The following is an 8741-nucleotide window of genomic DNA, read 5'->3' as shown; positions in this document are numbered from 1 at the left end:
ATTATGCAAATAATTGAATACCAGCCCCATATTTAATACCCCAATTTTTTTTGTTGAGCACCCCCTGTAATAAATATTCCACCACCGTAATCTACCTCAACTTCATCATACCTCCCATGATCATCATATTCCCCCCTGGCAAACTGAAAGAGGAAAACAGTGTAAAAAATGTAAAATACATATTAAACATACTCCCCTAAAAAATAAGATTCACAATCATACTGACCATGCTTCACCAAACGCAAAATAAACACACTGACAATCCTTATCAAAACTGATGCAAATTCACACTAACCACTGTTATCCTTAACACATACAGGATTCTGAAGCAAATGACACGTACTCACACCTACACATTGACACATCTCAGTCACACATATCACACAAGACACATATGCATGCATTTATGTTGGGCTTGGTTTCCATCTCAATAAACATCTATATCTGAAGCAACTATGGCTTTCAGTAAAAATAAAAATATATCATAAACACCCACAGTTAAACGGCTTCTGTGAAATATTATTCCATTTTTGGAACTGTGGTTGGATATTGTAAAAAAAACAACAAAAGAGATATAATTATTAGTGGCATGCTTTGTAAAAACATCATAAACATTTCATTCAATGCTTTCTAATAAAATCATACTTTGCAGCGGCATAAGGATGATTCATTCTGCAATTATTTAGGTAAATTTAAATTGGGTCTGAAGAAAGGTAGAAGAGAATTAGCATTGATGTTCAAAAGGAACATTCTGTTTATCTCAACTTACCTTGGTTGACTCCAGCAAAAAAAAACATTCCAGTAATCCTACCTCATCAGAGTTCAGCAGTTTTCCTTCCTTCTGACAAAGGAAATCTTATTTTCTTTTATGCAAAATGAATGCATTTTCACAATATTTTCACTATAAATCTTTTATTTGAAAAGACACTATATTATCCCTTCATACCACCTCTAATTGGGCTAACAGTTTACATGTTTAATTCACATTGAAACAGCAACGTTCTGATTAATTATGTTAATCTTGTCCTAGGGAACGTGTGCCCAGCTGTCAGTGTCAAAACACGGCTACTTTACAGATTCCCCTAAAATACACAAAAATAACACACAAACTAATGAGCAGGAGAGCCTTTACATGAGAAAGTTCAGCTGTGTAACCCCAAGATTAGCAACGCAACAATGCTACACCGTCATGTGGGCCAAAGCCGAATGCTGCGCTTCAAGAGATAATAATGTCCTCTGTTTTTTTGCCAAAAGGCCATAATAATGTAAACCCCAAGCTATCTATTTTAACACATAATATTGCTTGCATATAAATGGTGTGCATATGTGTTGATACATTTGATCTTGTTATTTGCACACAGGGAGCTGGAAGTATGTGGTTTGTCTTTTCACTACTCAGCACATCACAATGGGCTGGGTCAGATATGGTAACACATTTCCATCCACATTTCCATTATGCCCGGTTTATATGTTTATTTTTTATATTCCATATGTGGAGGGACCTTGTAGTTCTGGCCTCTCATCTTTGTTATTTTATGTTTGTTGTTCAGAAACTGTTTATGATTCATGTTGTATGTTCTTGTTTTTATTTTTAAATCATGTAGTTCTACTCGTATATAGAGTTTGACTGTGTCAAGATCAGAACTGTTGATTCACAGAATCGACTTGTTCACGCTATTCCTTTGTCAATAAAAGAGACAACAATTTCAGGTTCAATTGCTAACTTTTAAGTAGCTAAACAAATGTTAGAAATCAGATGTCACCATTGCTACTTCCATACATGCTGGTAGAAATAGTGCCCCTAGAAAATATTTAACACATTTACCATAAAAGATGACTTGTTATCTGAAACAAAATGCACCATTAAAGATGGCCAGTCTCCCAAAACAACCAACAGAACATTAAATAGCCCGTATGCTGTGTCAACATGTATTATTGCATGAGTGCTACTGACCTGTCCTCGGTTCCCACGCTGCCGCAACAGCCGCCGCATAGGAGAGGGAGACCCCCCTCCACCACACGGCCACCTCCGCAGCAGCCGCCACGAAGGAGATGGAGACCCCCCCTCCACCGCACGGCCACTTCCGCTGCCGTCTTCTGAAGAGCCGCGCAGGAGAGGCAGACCTCCAGCCGCACGGCGTCCTGCTTCTAGTGGCAAACTCCCAAACTGCAGGTCTTTATGAAGGGAGTTTACGCCATACTCAAAATGCTTGCGATTCCCGGACACCGGAAGTGACGTCATGATGGTTTGGCGGGAAATTCGAACTTCCTCTGCGGTACCCTATTTAAGCTCTTCAGACCAGCTATACCTTGCCTCTGTCACAGTCCCGGGTCCCGGCCGGCACCGGCAAGAGTTTGCCCGTACACGGCAAACTCCGGGATCCCGGGCTGCACCCTCAGGTCCCGGCAGACACAGGCAAGTCGATGCCTGTGAACGCCGGGTTCCGGGGTCGCGGGTCACGGTCTCGGATCCCGGCAAAGACAGGCAAGCCGATGCCTGTGAACGCCGGGCTCTTGGATCGAGTGTCACTGACTCAGATCCCGGCAAACACAGGCAAGCCGATGCCTGTGAACGCCGGGCGCCGAAGTCAAGTGACACCGACGCGGATCCCGCCAGACACAGGCAGGCTGATGCCTGTGATCCACCGAGCTCAGGGGCATATAGGGCGTCCTCCGGGGATCATCCTACCACGCTGCAGCAGCCTGCCTGCAGCAGTGGAGACCCCCGGAGTCAGAGACTTACCCGTACTTGGTCCCTTCCTCGCGGCAGGAGCATTTCGTTGCCACGCAACTGGAGGCGTGGTTTGGATGGCCGACTGGAGCTTCAGCGGTGATGTCATCTTGGGGCGGGGTTAGGTTCTGGCGCCAGATTTAAAAGTCAGGAAGTGCTCTAGCCAGTTACCCTGTTGTGGTCTTTATGCTCGGTTGTGTTTTGAGTTACTTCCAGTTATTTTTGACCCTTTGCTTGCTTGACCTCTCTTTGCTTGCCGATTTTGTACTGTGCCTTGCTGATCTTATTGCTGAACCACGGATTGTCTGACTACCCTCTCTGGATCTCGACCACGGCTTACCTGACTACCCTCTCTGGATCTCGACCACAGCTTACCTGACTACCCTCTCTGGATCTCGACCACGGCTTACCTAACTCCCTCTCTGGATCTCAACCACGGCTTGTTGTGTTCCTGTGTCCGTATCCTGGCTTGGCTATCCAGTCTTTGCTAAGCCTTTCACCTCGTACTGCCAACTCCGTATCTTCTACCTATACCTACCTTATCTGGCCTCCTTGCTGTTGGGATCATCTAAATCCTGGGGTGCTGCTGCCAGGGGCTCCTCCTTTGGTCGTAGTGTTCCAGGTGGAATAACTTCCGCGGTGAGTGCCAGTGTAAGGGAGGTCGTGACAGCCTCCTGATGGTTGTTTATGCCTTGTGCTAGTACCCAGATAGCGTTTTACATTCCTGTTTCCCGTGTTTGACCTTGGCTCGTCTGACTATGCTGATCTCCTGAATCCTGATCTCGGCTACGTTTATCGTTTATCCTGATCTGCTGAATCCTAACCTCAGCTACGTTTATCGTTTATCATGCTCTCCGGAATCCTGACCTCAGCTTGTCTGAACTCATTCTGTCCTGGAGTCCTACCTGACCATGATGTCTCCTACTACTTGTAAGTGGCAATTAGGAGGTTATTGGCCTTATGTTTCTAAAACTGAGAATAGAGTTGTGCATACTTTTTAACTTGGTTACTGTTGTTTAAGTATCTTGGTAATGTATATTTTACTTTTCATCAGGTTCAAAATACCAGTTTAATGTTACTGTTATATTTTTATTTTCCTGGAACACAGCTTTCACTCCACAGTAAGAGTTTTGGTGTAGTTATTCCTCCAGTTCCAAATGAAAGAAAAGTGATTCCCAATTTTACTTTTACATTTTTTTGTCCGGGGATGACTGCTGCGTTACATCTTACATGACCAAGGCTAGAACTTTAAATGCTTTGTACAATCAATTATTGTTTAATTAAAAAACATGTAATCATGTAGTCAGTGACTGACTATTATAGGTTCCAGTATGAAAATTCTTCTTCTAAGAACTTCAGAATAGCCCAGGAGAATTATCCACTGAGTATACAGTAAGAAATGGTTAACAAAGATAACCAATCTTACGTTCATAAAAGTTGTCCTTTTATAAAGCATATTGTTAGCAGTATAGATCATAAATCTCCCTACTTCTACATCTCAAGTTTTTCCTCTGGTATCTGTTTGCTCATGTTACTTTGTACTGTATTTTGTTACAATGCAATGTGTTTTTTTTAATTATAAATAAATGGCCACACTATAAAATATTGCCATTTTCTGTTAATTGGACATTTATCTGCTGAGTTATAGACCCAAAAATAACAAAACGGTAAGCTTCTAAAAGTGTAAAGTGCACAAACAAAATAAGTATTATGTCATTTCAGTAGCTCCTTTTCACCAAACTCAAAAATGCACATTTAAGTACTAAGGTCATGTTTAGTGAACCCATTTAGGAGAGTAGCCTGTGCTTTTAAGCATATGTGTTTGCATATACATATGCGTGTACATACACATATATCCCTTTTCTTTATTAACGTTTCACTTTTTTTTTTAATGAAGCATCTAATTAATTGGTACACAGCATTGTAAAATAAAAGTACCATTTTGTGTATGCTTTTCTAAGCAAGGTTATATAAATAACGTAAAGGTTGTAAAGGTTGAAGTACATTAAAATATTTTCCTACAGCCATCAGCAAAAAAGGGTGCTTGAATATCTAAAGAGATTAACATATCTCTACAAGACGATAAATATCACAAAATAACATGATATTACCTGACAAGGAAACTGTTTGGCTTTGCACACTTTTCAAGGATTGAGGATGTCTGATAATGACTTAGGAGAATCTCATGTGGCAGTCTTTAGCTGAAGGCTGATATTACACATCGACATTTCTTCACTGCTATATTTTAAGAATTACTTTCTCACCAAGTTTATTGGATATTTATTGTACTTATGTTTAACCTTCAATCTTCATGAATGACTTTCATTTACAATTATACAATATTCATAGTAATGTAGGTTGAAAAAAACACAAGCCCATCAAGTTCAACATTGCTGTTGATCCGAAGACGACATGAGATCCCACATTGAAGCAATTTCCAGTTGTGCCTCAGAAAGGGGGAAAATGAATTCTTGACTTCAAAATGCCAATATGATTTGCCATTGGATCAACAAACTATAACTAATAGTGTCCTTATAGCCAATTATATTTCTAGATACTGTAACATTCTAAAAATAAGGCATATTTGATAGCACAATACTTGTGGGTAGTGAAGTCTACTTAGTGTATCGTTCTTACTGTAAATAACCATTTCCTTTCTTCAAGTGATGAACTGAATTGATGACGTCCTGCTCATTGCACTATTAACAAACAGGTCATCAGGTAGCAGCTGGTATTGTCCCCATATATGTTTGAATAACATGCCCCCTCTAAGCTACCTAACTAGGATGCTCCATGATCAAATGCAGAGACTTGAACGGTATATTCATGGGAGGGCAATGTATTGCCCTCCCATGAGTCAACACATTTTTTATACATGCTACTGGCCCAAACTAACATTCTTTTGACTGAGTAACTAAAATAATAGGCCAGGGAACAGCAATCTAGATATCACCTATCTAGAGTTCAGTAAGACATTTAACACTATACTGCATTAAAAATGCAATATTTATATGTAAAAACAGTAGAATGGATATGGCATTGGCTAAGTGACAGAAGGCAGAAAGCTGTGGTGAATAGTATATATGAATACAAATATCTTGTTAGTGGGGTACCTTAGGAATCAATACAGGAACCCATAATTTTTAATATTTGTATTAGGGATTTTACAGAACGTCTTGAAGGTAAGGTATATTTTTTTGTAGATATTACAAAGGTCTGCAATAGAATAGACATTCCCGGTGGAACAAGCCAAATAGCAAATGATTTAGGTAAACAAGAAAAATGATCAAGCCTGTGACAGCTGAAGTTTAATGTAAAAAAGTGCACTTATTGTATGTGCTGTCAGCAACAATAGAAGAGAATTATTTTTGAGTAATCATTTCTTTCTGGACTTCATAAATAAGGCATTGGGAAAAAAAATCAAGCAGGATGCTGGGTTGTATGTATAGGTACTGGCGTTAGTAGAAGGAAGAGGGAAGTAGTTATGTCACTTTACAGATCTCTGGTCAGACCTCACCTATGGTACTGTATAACATTGAATCCATCTCCAGATAGTTCAGAGGAGGGCTACAAAACGGATGGCTTGATGGCAGGATAAAAAAAAATATATCATGGGTGGGCAAGGTTCATTGATGCATGTGTGTGTGGGGGGGGTAAAGGCTGGCCTATGTGGTCAAATCCAACAGATAAGCTACTATAGCTCAAATTGCTAAAATGTTAATGCAGGTTCTGATGGAAAGGTGTCAGAACCGCAGACCTGTAGCCTCAGAACAGTCAGGGTGCCTATGCTGACCCCACTACCCAAAGTGCCTGCAATGGGCACATGAGCAGAAAATCTGGACTACAGAGCAATTGAAGAAGGTGGCCTGGTCTGATGTATCATGATTTCTTTTACATCCTGTGGATGGCTGGGTGTGTTTGTGTGCTTCACCTGGAGAACACATGGTACCAGGATGCACTATGGGAAGAAGGCAAGATGGCGGAGGCAGTGTGAAGCTTTGGACAATGTTCTGTTGGGTAACCTCAGGGCTTGACAAATTTGTTGTGAATCTAGGCGCCAGCTAAAAAAGTTAGGAGCCAGGTTTTTTTTTAAGTAACAGTTGGTTAGGAGTGATCTGATCATTATCAGCCCACTTACTAAACTCACAGCATTTGACCTGGAAGCACCCTGGACTTTCAGGTCAGTGCTGGCTTTTGTTGTTGTTCTTTTTTTTTTATTATTTATTTTTTTTAACGCTTTCAATGCTGATGTTCCATTGGAGCACAGCATTGACTGATATTGTGGGGACAAATGTTAACCCCTGCAATGCCACGAATGTGTTATACACAATTCTGGAATTGAAGGGGTTAACGCTGCACTGTCGCTCTCATGGAGCGATCAGGCAGCAGGGGGTGTTGGGGCTGGCCTCCACACTCATTTGGAGACCAAAGAACCCTCCCCCCTTGTCCCTGAAGCTGCCTCTGGCAGCTGGGATGCAATTGCTGGTCTATAGACCTGCCATTGCAGGGGGAGTCTCTTTGATGACTGCTGTAGGCTTCCATGCCTACAGGAGTCATCACAGGGCTTGTGGGGGCTCGTTTTTGCTGTTGCTGGCCTGCCTGGGCTTCCAGGCAGACTACCAGCAGCAGAGCCCCGTACAAAACGGGCAGACTCCTGGGCAGACAGCAGCAGCAGCGCCCCCGTGATCACAGGCTGACAAAAACCTAGGCGTAACCTTGAGTCCTGCCATTTCATGTGGATGCTAGTTTGACACGTAGCACCTACCTAAGCATTGTTGCAGACCATGTACTGTAAGGGGGCTGGCTGTCGGATCAGGTAGGAGTTTCGATGCAGGGGCAGGTTCGGGTTCAGAGCATGGCTGAAGCAGGGCACACGGCAGGAGCATGGCTGGCGACAGTAGTGGATGCTGACCAATGCGCGGTGCAAAGGATAATCCGAAGAATAGTCAGAAACCAGAATATCAAGATTGACATGGTATCAAAGGAATAAACACTAAAATGAGGTCAGAGTCCAAAGCAAAGGGTCAAGTACCTCAGTATTCAAGGCCAGGAATGCAATGCTCTAGCACTGAGGCTAGGATGATGCCTGGTTTATATTGAGACTTAATTGACGAACGAGGGGCAGGTGTGTCAAGAGCATGCAGGAACAACATGGTCCAAGGATAGTGGATAAGGGATTCACCTAGAACGCACAAAGTTGCAGGTTCTAATCCCTGTGGTTCCTGACATGTACACCCTTTCATGGACACAGTATTCACAAATAGAAAACCAAAATACCACGTGTGAATATAAATTAAATATAAATACTTCCCACAATGAAAGCAGCTACCAAACACTCTTCCTCAAAGTGTATCAGAGAGAGAGAAAATAAATTGGAGAGATTTTTTACCATACACCGGATGCTTTATTTCTACATGCTTTTGCACAATACTCTTTGAGTTGTGCTACATCTCAATTGTAAGTGCATTTTGATCTTTTAAGATCAGTTTATTGAAGATACTGCACCATCCTGGTTTATGCTTGCTTTTACAGATTACAGTTTTAGAAGCTTGACATTTGATGAGCCTGCTTTATCCAGTCCTTTTGTGAGTGGAACTTACATCTTATAAATATACATTTTTTTGACAATATTACACTATTGTATTTGTTTTTGTTTTCTTCCCCTATGTATATTATTATTCCTGGTTTGCTTATGGACACAGTATTGCCTGATGGCATTGGCCTCCTTCAGCAGGATAATGTGTACTGACACAAAGCAAAAATGGTTCAGGAATGGTTTGAGGAACACAACAATGAATTTTAGGTGTTGACATGGCCTCCAAATTTCCCAGATCTCAATCTAATCGAGCATCTGTGGGATGTGCTGGACAAACAAGTTCGATCCACCTCGCAACTTATAAGACTTAAAGGATCTGCTGCTAACGTCTTTGCGCCAGATACCACAGCACACCTTCAGAGGTCAAGTGGAGTCCATGCCTCGATGAGTCAGGGCTGTTTTGGCAGCAAATAA

Source organism: Spea bombifrons, chromosome 1, assembly GCF_027358695.1.
Source record: "Spea bombifrons isolate aSpeBom1 chromosome 1, aSpeBom1.2.pri, whole genome shotgun sequence".
NCBI lineage: Eukaryota > Metazoa > Chordata > Amphibia > Anura > Pelobatidae > Spea > Spea bombifrons.
The sequence above is the reverse complement of the archived record's forward strand: the minus strand, read 5'-3'. Positions refer to the sequence as shown.